The sequence below is a fragment of the Epinephelus lanceolatus genome, chromosome 4 (genome assembly GCF_041903045.1).
Source record: "Epinephelus lanceolatus isolate andai-2023 chromosome 4, ASM4190304v1, whole genome shotgun sequence".
NCBI classification, from domain to species: Eukaryota; Metazoa; Chordata; class Actinopteri; order Perciformes; family Serranidae; genus Epinephelus; species Epinephelus lanceolatus.
Genome location: NC_135737.1, coordinates 23,708,244 through 23,717,587, shown reverse-complemented (window position 1 = coordinate 23,717,587; position 9,344 = coordinate 23,708,244). Strand labels below are relative to the sequence as shown.

Here is a 9,344-nt window from a genome sequence, read left to right as displayed (position 1 = left end):
CAGTGTGTGGAGGGCTTTTTTTAAAATGCCAGAAGACTGAGAAGGCTCAGGAATGTTTTGCTCATACTATCTCTCTGTTTTATGGCTTTTATGTTAATATCTGGCGAGGTAGGACTCGAGCAGGTGACTCATGATGCACAGAACAGAGAGAGTGGGGGCGCTACTCAACCGAGGCTCGACAGGAAAATGTATTAAATATCCTAGAATACATTTATGTGGATTGTGTTTGGCAGCAAATGGGGATTTTAATGCAAAGTGTCTCTAACAAAACAGTTTGACTTCTTGTCTCTCCTGCTAATCCATTCACTGATTTTTTTTCCACACAGCATCATCAGGATGAGGAATCATCTGACCCCTGCATTCCTGACTCCCAAGACTACACACACTGTTGTTATCCCCATTGTCTGTGACTGAATTATCTGAATTATATGCTACACTGCTTTGCACACCCAGCAGGAAAACACACACCACAGTCATCCTAGCTATTCATATACACAGCTCGGACTTCAACATATTTCCCATCTTCTGCTAGCATGCTCAGTTCTAATGTCACATTTTGAATCTATCTACACAGTTTAGTGTGGTTGATCAGGTGAGCACTTTTGGACCGGTGTGGTACCAACACAAGGATGTCTTGTAGATAGCCGCTGAAATGTCATACTCTAGGATTTCTTTCTCTAGACCAATGCCATGGAAATTAAGGGAATTTTATTTGCGGTGCTCAAGGCCAGTGAATGGGAGTCATGTCATTAAAGTCAGTCGTGTCATTAAATTGACCCTTTGCAAAGTCCTGTTCCCGGACACAGACTGGCCAATCATAACATAGCATCCAGCTGGTTTTGTGGATTTGGAGCTAAATGTTGTGCCTGGGGCACGTCGTGTATTAATGATACTCGTTACCTGAAGAGGTTGGAAAAAGATACACGTTTCTTCCCTGTTCCAAAACCAAAATCAAACCCTGAAAAGTGTAGGGTTAGCTAGCTAGCTACTGAAGATATAGCCTACTGAATGTATACACATGCTGCTGTGTGTCACTTCCCCCGGGGATCCCTTCCCATCCAGCGGTGGAGGTCCGGGTGCTGGCAGCGGCGTAGGGCCGAAGCCATCGTTCATCTGCACACACCGTGATGACACAAAGCTGGTTCATCTGCAAAGTTTCCCTTTATATTCATTGTCTTCTGTGGCGATCAGCAGTGATGTGGTGGTTCACTTTTACACTGTGATCTGTAGCCTATAGTTTGGCTTTAGCTTAACTTAACAAGTAGAACGATTTGTATTCTACATGTAGCATATTAAGTTTACATGTAGAATAAAACATTCCCTCTGTTGCTTTTAATCTTTTTGGCATGTGTGAACGCCTTCTTTTGGCATAGGCTATTTCTGACTATTTTTCAGCTTTATTGCTGAGTTTAAAACAAGTTAGAGAGGTAATCAAATGTAATAAGTTACATTACTGTGATGAAGCAGAACTATCAGAAACAAAAATCATGAAATCTTCCCTGAAAATTAATTGACCCTTTAATAGTCTTAAAACAAGTGAAAACTTCCCTTTTGCAATGACACAAATACACCTGCTCACATTACAGTACATATCTGAATGAAATCAGATGACTGTGCACAACGAAAATCCTGAAGTGAGCTCAGATTCCTTGACAACAGGTATCGTATCCTTAATAGATCATTTATCTAAAAATACAACTTAAAGGTTCAGTGCATAGGATTTAGGGGCATCTATTAGAAGAAATGATTTATAAGTGTGTTTTTATTAAGCCCAGTTCAGACCACTGATTCGTGATGAGATGAAACTGTTTTAGAACGTTGCAGAGAAAAGTTGCAGCAGTGTGAACTGGCCATCAGAGCTTGATTCAAGCCGGCTGATGGTGTCACCTGCAACTCAGCTCGTCAAATCAGTGGCGGCTGAATGTAGAACGTAAAGCACATCACCTGTTTTACAGCCACTCGGTTTGTAGTGAAGTCTGCTGGTCAAGACAAAATGACAGCAGAGGGCGTATTCGCTTGCTGCGGCAGGTGCTCCATCTGGGCCAAGCCCTCTGATTCCGTCCTTGCGTGAGCCGGTGTCAGATTGGTGAGTTGCTGTTGCTGCTCGCTGTATGTGCTTTTGTTTGAAATGGACTTCAGTTTATAATCACCTGGAAATAAGAATCATGTTTTCATCGCCTTAGAATGAGTTGTTTATATCTAGATGCAGAGCGGATCCTCTTGTGTTTCTACAGTAGCCCAGAATGGATTAATCATCCACTGGCTCTCCAAAGGGCCTTTTACGTGTTTGCATGGGCCACCGTAGTTCTCCTGCATGCTTTGCACACGAGAGAAGTTTCAGACCTTAGTTTTCAGAACTCTAGACCTTTAACACAACAAAATACTGCAGAGATGTCTTTCCACTGGGGTCTGACACAATATAATGCTAATGTGCACAACATCAGAGAACACTTAAGGTTAAACCCTGCAGGTTAAGCAGCTTAAATACAAAAGAATGGAGGCTAAGACAGTAATCCTTGGCACTTGGTATAACAAGATATTCTTTTCTTCCTGTAATATACACTACACTCAGGCTTTAAATCACATTAAAACGTTTGTGTTTGAGTTGTTCTTTTATTCATTTTTTATTTTTGGAGTATATATCCATCCATCCATTTTCATCCGCTTATCCGGGGCCGGGTCATGGGGGCAGCAGGCCAAGCAAAGCACCCCAGACATCCCTATCCCCGGCAACACTTTCCAGCTCCTCCTGGGGGACCCCAAGGCATTCCCAGGCAAGACGAGATATGTAATCCCTCCGGCATGTTCTGGGTCTGCCCCGAGGGTCTCCTACCAGTGGGACGTGCCCGGAACACCTCCAGCAAGGCGCCCAGGAGGCATCCTGATCAGATGCTCGAGCCACTACAACTGACGACTTTCGACGCGAAGAAGCAGAAGCTCTTCTCCGAGCTCCCTCTGGATGTCCGAGCTCCTTACCCTATCTCTAAGGCTGAGCCCAGCCACCCCAGGGAGGAAACTCATTTCCACTTGTATACGCGATCTCATTTTTCATCACCATAGGTGAGGGTTGGGACGTAGATGGACCAGTAAATTGAAAGCTTTGCTTTCTGGCTCAACTACCTCTTCACCATGACAGACCGGTGCAGCGCCCACATTACTGCAGAAGCCGCACCAACCCGCCGATCCATCTCAAGCTCCATTCTACCCTCACTCGTGAACAAGACCCCAAGATACTTGAACTCCCTTGCTTGAGGCAGTAACTCTCCCCCAACCTGGAGGGGGCAAACCACCAGTTTCTGACAGAGGACCATGGCCTCAGACTTGGATGTGCTGACTCTCATCCCAACTGCTTCACACTCGGCTGCAAAATGCTCCAGTGCATGCTGGAGGTCACGGTGTGATGGAGCCAACAGAACCACATCATCTGCGAAAAGCAGGGATGCAATTCTGAGGTCCCCAAACCGGACCCCTTCCTCCCCCCAGCTGCGCCTTGAGATCCTGTCCATGAAGATCACAAACAGGATTATATTAAAGTTTTATTTTCTTTTGAGGATCTAGATCAGACTGTTTTTGGATTTGAATGTTTGTCTTTAAGAAATGTATTAACAATATTTATATTATCCTAGTGTCCTCTTCAGGATGAACTTAATGAACTGAGTGTGTGTAATCAGTGGAGCAGAGCTGCCTGAGAGGAAACCAACCTTCAGGCTATGCTGGACCGCATTTTTTACCTATTCATAGAGGGTCAGCAGCAGAGACGCTTTATACTTGCAGTAAATACCTTAGATGACTCATTTGAAGATAAACTAGACCAGTAAGATATGTAGACTAGATACCATTGTATGACTAAAATGCACCTTGAGTGGGTGGGAGGGATGGAAAGGGTTCACTATAGCTTTTTCCTCTCTCCACCCTTTGTCTTTTTTCCCCAGAAACATAACTCCACCAGAAAAACTGGTTCGTCTGCCCTGACCGCTTAGGTTTAAGTTCCGCTGTAAGAGCAGGTCATACCTCCAACAAATGTTTGCTAAGACCAAAAATTGAATCTAAATGTTTTTCCTGTCAGGTTGTTCTGTCACTTTCACTACTTTCGCTTTAGTTTTATTTAACTCAAGTTTGCTGCTTCAGACTCTTTTGTAGCAGACTTTGTACAGACAAGCCCACACAAACAGGCAGAGCTAATGGTCTTGCCTTATCAGTCTTTGATGTGTGGAAGAATAAAGATGGCTATCTGGAGAAGTTGGAGGTGTAAGATCAGTCTGTGGGAGCTTAGCCTACCTGCTCAATGATTACTCTGTAGGTTTTCTACCATTTTCCCTGCCGTCTTCCTTCCTTTTTTTTTTGTTAGATTGTTCTACTCCACTGATCCACAAAGAGCAAGTTTGTTTTCTCTCACAAAGAGTCAGGGTCAGTTACAGAACAGGGTGCAGATTCGCTGTCTCGCTCAAACTCTTCATCAGGGCGGATGTTCGCTGGCTCAGGGGAGTTGTATTTGAGCCTTCCAGTCAGAGGTGAATGTCTTGTCTGGTGGCAGAGGAAGCATCTATTTTTTTTTTAACCAAACAAAGTGAGGAAACATAGCTATAGCTCCTCTAAACAATACAACAGGATAGGCTGCTGCATTTCCTCTATAGAGTATAGTAAGGATTGTCTCACCACATGGGATCTGTATGACAGATGCTGACATGAAAACATTGTGGTAATTAATGATTAAAATTATGATGATGATGTTTATAATTGCCATGGATTAATGTGGGAATGATGTGGCACAGCTGCATACACAAGTGATAAACATCAAGAAGATTTTAATTGTCATATAGTGTATAGGGCTGGGAAATACAGTATATGAACATTAAATTGATATTGTGATATGATGCTGGATGTTGACTGAGATTTTTCTATTATTCTTCGCCCTTATCCACTTACTCATTATAACATCTAGGTAGAGGACGATACGAACATTTGAAGGCATAGTTATCCTGGCCAAAATAATTTTAATTCACAATATTATCCTAATAATTATCAAAATGTCTCTCAGATACCATAGGAAACAAATCATTCTTTTTAGTAAATGTTAAAAAGACAGAAAAAAGCAATGAAATATTCTTAAAAAGCCAATCTTTTGAACTTCTTGATATGAAATACGCCAACCTTAATTAAGATTTTTTTTTGCATTTGTTGAGGTCGGTGTGTATGATTCTCTTTTACTCTTCGCTGTTCAGCAGTCTGGCAGCATAAATGAGTGATATGCTAGCAGCTGGCACTCACCCAGACTGGCTCACACAAGGCAGAACAATGCTGATCATTAAAGTTCACCACAAGGGTGCAACACCTTGGTACTACTGGCCGGTAACCTGCCTCTACACCAGATGGAAGCTTCTCTTAGGCATCATAGCAGCTAAGCTGAAGGGGCACATGAGTCGATACATTAGCAAAGCTCAGAAGGGCATAGGAAACAACACCAGAGGGTCAAAACACCAGCTACTGGTCGACACAGCAGTCACCCAAGACTCTATGGCTTAGCAGGTCAACCTGAGCACCACCTTTATTGACTACAAGAAAGCCTACAACTCAATGCCCCACACATGGATACTGGAGTGCCTGGCACTATATAAGACTAACAGCACACTGATAACATTCATCAAGAACTCAATGCAGCTGTGGAAAACAACACTGGAAGCAAACTCCAAGGCTATCGCACAAGTTAGTGCAGAATATACCAAGGTGATGTGCTGTCCCTGCTGCTGTCCCACATTGGCCTCGATCAGATCGTCTCCAAGAGTGGCTATGGATCGGATTCAGAAATTGAGCGACCATCAGCCATCTCCTGTACATGGATGACATCTAGCTGTATGCAAGGAGTGAACAAGACATCGACTCACTGATCCACCTCACCAGGTCCTACAGCGAGGACATCAGGATGTAATTTGGACTGGATAAGTGTGGCCGCATGGTGGCGAAGAGAGGAAAGGTGATCAGAACTGAGGGGCGCAGCTACTTGACGGAAGGATAGCCGACATACAGTACCTGGGTATCCCACAGGCCAGCCAGGCGCCGTGATGAGGACAGAAGGAGGCCAGCCACAGCCAAATACCTTCAGAGGGTAAAACAGGTGCTAAGAAGGCAGCTCAGCAGGAGGAATAAGAGCCAAGCCATGAACATGTACACATTGCCAGTCATCAGATACCCAGCTGGAATAGTGTGCTGGCCACAGGAGGAGATGGATGCCGCTGATGTCAAGACATAAAAACTCCTCACAACGCTTGGAGGATTTGCACCCAAAGTCCAGCACCCTGAGACTCTACATACAGCGAAAAAAGGGAGGGCGAGGATTTGTGAGTGTCAGAACCACGAGTCAGAATGAAACAAGGAGCATCCAAGAATACAGCGGGAAGATGACCCCCCAGGATGACCTTCTCTGAGAGTGCCTCAGGCAGCAGAAAACAGAGGGGGGTGAGAAGGAAGAGGAAATATCATGGAACACCAAACCCCTCCATGGGATGTACCATTGGCAGATAAAGGAAGTGGCTGACATCAAGAAATCCTACCCGTGGCTAGAAAAGGCCGGCCTGAAGGACAACACAGATGCCTTGATCATGGCAGCACAAGAACAGTCCCTGAGCACCAAATCCATAGAAGCAGGGGTCTACCATAGCAGACAAGACCCCAGTTCAGGCTGTGCATAGGCCCCTGAGACAGTCCAGCACATAATGGCAGGATGTAAGATGAAAGCTGGGACAGCATACACCGAGAGACACAACCAAGTGGCTGGGATAGTGTACAGGAACATCTGTGATCAGAATGGTGGAGTCCCTTCGTGCCAATGGGACACACAACTGAATAACAGGGCTGAGATCCTGACACATGTTAGATGATCTGTTGCAGGCTTCCCTCCCCTCAACATCATAGAAACAGAATTCCACAGTGCTGTCAAGTGACCACAAGAACAAGCTGTGCAAAGGTTTGCTCTTTCGTACTTTGTACTGTAGGTGTCATTTGTTTCATCCTGTACTTTACATACTCTATACATTTTATCACTTCAATACATTGTCATAGACTATCAAGGATGATTCACATATCGTTATGACCATTGTATAAATAATTTGGTTTCTTTTGGTCTCCTCTGTGCTTTCATATGAGTAGTAAACATGGCAATTGCGTCCCCTAGCGGTCAAATAGGTGAAGTACCGGCACCCAAGAGCCACGCGGTGGCACCATACATTCAGCATACAGCATGTCAGTCTGATCAGTCATTTACAGTAAGTAGCCTGCCAGTTAATCACACTGTAAAAGCTGGTATCTACTCTGGAGTTTCCGTGTCAATACTTCATCTGTGTCTTTTGTTAAAGAAATCGAAAGAGTGTCATTGCATGCGCGGATTTAATGAGAAAATTCTTTTGTCACAATCTCTATTTTTTAGTGATGCACGAAGTAACCACAGCTTCAAGTTGCATAACAGGGATTTTTATTGGAGCCAAAATGAAAAACTATAAATCCTTTCAGTTAATGTGTTGACTTTTTCGAGGCATCTGCAAATGTCACTGCAAAACAAACAAAGGGATACTGTTTGAATACTATGACAAGAGCTAAGAGTTATAGTTTTGTATTTTTCCAGTAGTTTTTATTTTTATTTTTTTGTTTTCAATTCAATGTAGTTTCAGTTAGCTTCCAGAGTAGGTTTAGTCGTTTGTTTATTTTTTTTCTTAGTTTTAATGATACTATTACTACTACTACTACTAATAATAATGATAATAATTCTTCTTCTTCTTCTTCTTATTATTATTATATTTATTATTATTAAGTACACAATATTGTTAGTTTTGTTTTGTTTAAAGTCTAGTTTTTTATTTTTATTTCAGTAAACTAGTTTTTTTCTGTTTTTAGTTTTAATACTACTACTACTACTAATGATAATAATAATAACTGTTGTTATTATTATTATCATTAGTAGTAGTAGTAGCAGTAGTTGTTGTAGTAAATACACAATATTGTTTCAGTTAGTTTTGTTTTCTCTAATGTCTAGTTTTAATTTTTATTCCAGTTAACTAATTTATTTATTTATTTTCCCCCACATCTTGTTTTAATTTTCGGTCTAGTTTTAGTTAACTATAATAAGATTAGAGGAGCTTAAGTTATCGGGCAGGGTGACGGTGTTATTTTAGTTGATATTATTATGTGACTGTGAATATTAAGTGATTATTGTATTTATATTTTATTTTATTTTATTTGTGTGTGTGTGTGTGTGTGTCTGTGTGTGCAAATGTGTGTGTGAAATCAGTTAAATGCCTATGATTTATTCATATATTCTTGAATCACTATTTATTGCTGCGAGGCTGTTGCAATTACTTCACAAAACACACGGTGGCGCACAACAGCAACGGGTCAACTCAGTATCAGTCAACATTAAGGCTTCATTTCAGCAGGTGTGCACTAAACTTGTAAGAATGTTTTGAAACCGACTTTTCTAAACCTACCTGGACAGGTGTACGCACTTCCTGGGGGAGTAACAACATAATATCATAGCTGATATTAAAGAGACACCAACACAATTATACTTTTCCTCATTGCGCAATTTTATTTTTCAGTAAATGTGTTGAATAAAAATGGGTCACATCAGCTGAAACCATAACCACGGCCCTTCAGTCGCCCAGTACTGGAGGTGAGTTCCTGCCCTTTCCCTCTCACTTCTGTTCACCTCCCTCTTCCTCCTCCTCCTCCTCCTCCTCTCCATAGAAACTCTGCAGCTCAGTCAGCAGCGCTTCAGACGCGCTCCCTGCCGCTCACACGAGTTTCAGGTTGATCAAACGCTTCACAGTAACTCTGCGGCCACAACTTTAGTTTCACAAACTTGCTTCTGTTTCGATACAATGTTGGATTAAACCCACTAACCTTTGTGTTCCGACCAGAGAAGGTTTGTTTTACGACAGCGCAGGTACAATGACTGCATTCTGCAGCAGATCGACTGATTAGAGGTAAGTCGAGCCCAACATTTATAAAGCTCATTAGATCTACTGGAAAAACTATTTTCTTCGACAGGTTAGAGAGATTCTGTTTATCTGTGTTGTGCTGCAAATAACTGGAGCATGCCTGTTTATTTAGTGATGTTTGTAGGTGACATACACACAAACAGAAGCGCAGAAAAGTTTGGACTTTAGTGAAACGGGGGATTATAAACAACATATGGTCTGTAAACTCACAGTTACCGAGGACTGTTGTGTCCCTTTTGGAATATTACAGTGATTGCTCACAGCTAACAATATCCTGTCAGCTTTGTGCTTGTATTAGGGGCATTTCACCACAGTGAACATACACAAAAGGATTATCAGCTGTCTTCACTGGCTTGG

General features: G+C 42.4%; 1 protein-coding gene across 1 annotated transcript in view; it reads left to right on the top strand.

The window, feature by feature from the left end:
* Window positions 1-8,715: 8,715 nt before the first annotated feature.
* The window catches only part of LOC117259399 (rho guanine nucleotide exchange factor 26-like), a 36,204-nt gene continuing 35,575 nt past the window's right edge, over window positions 8,716-9,344 (top strand). The window contains exon 1 of the mRNA XM_033630715.2: window positions 8,716-8,972. The gene's annotated coding sequence lies outside the window, so the exon portion shown is untranslated. The remainder of the gene's footprint in view (window positions 8,973-9,344) is intronic.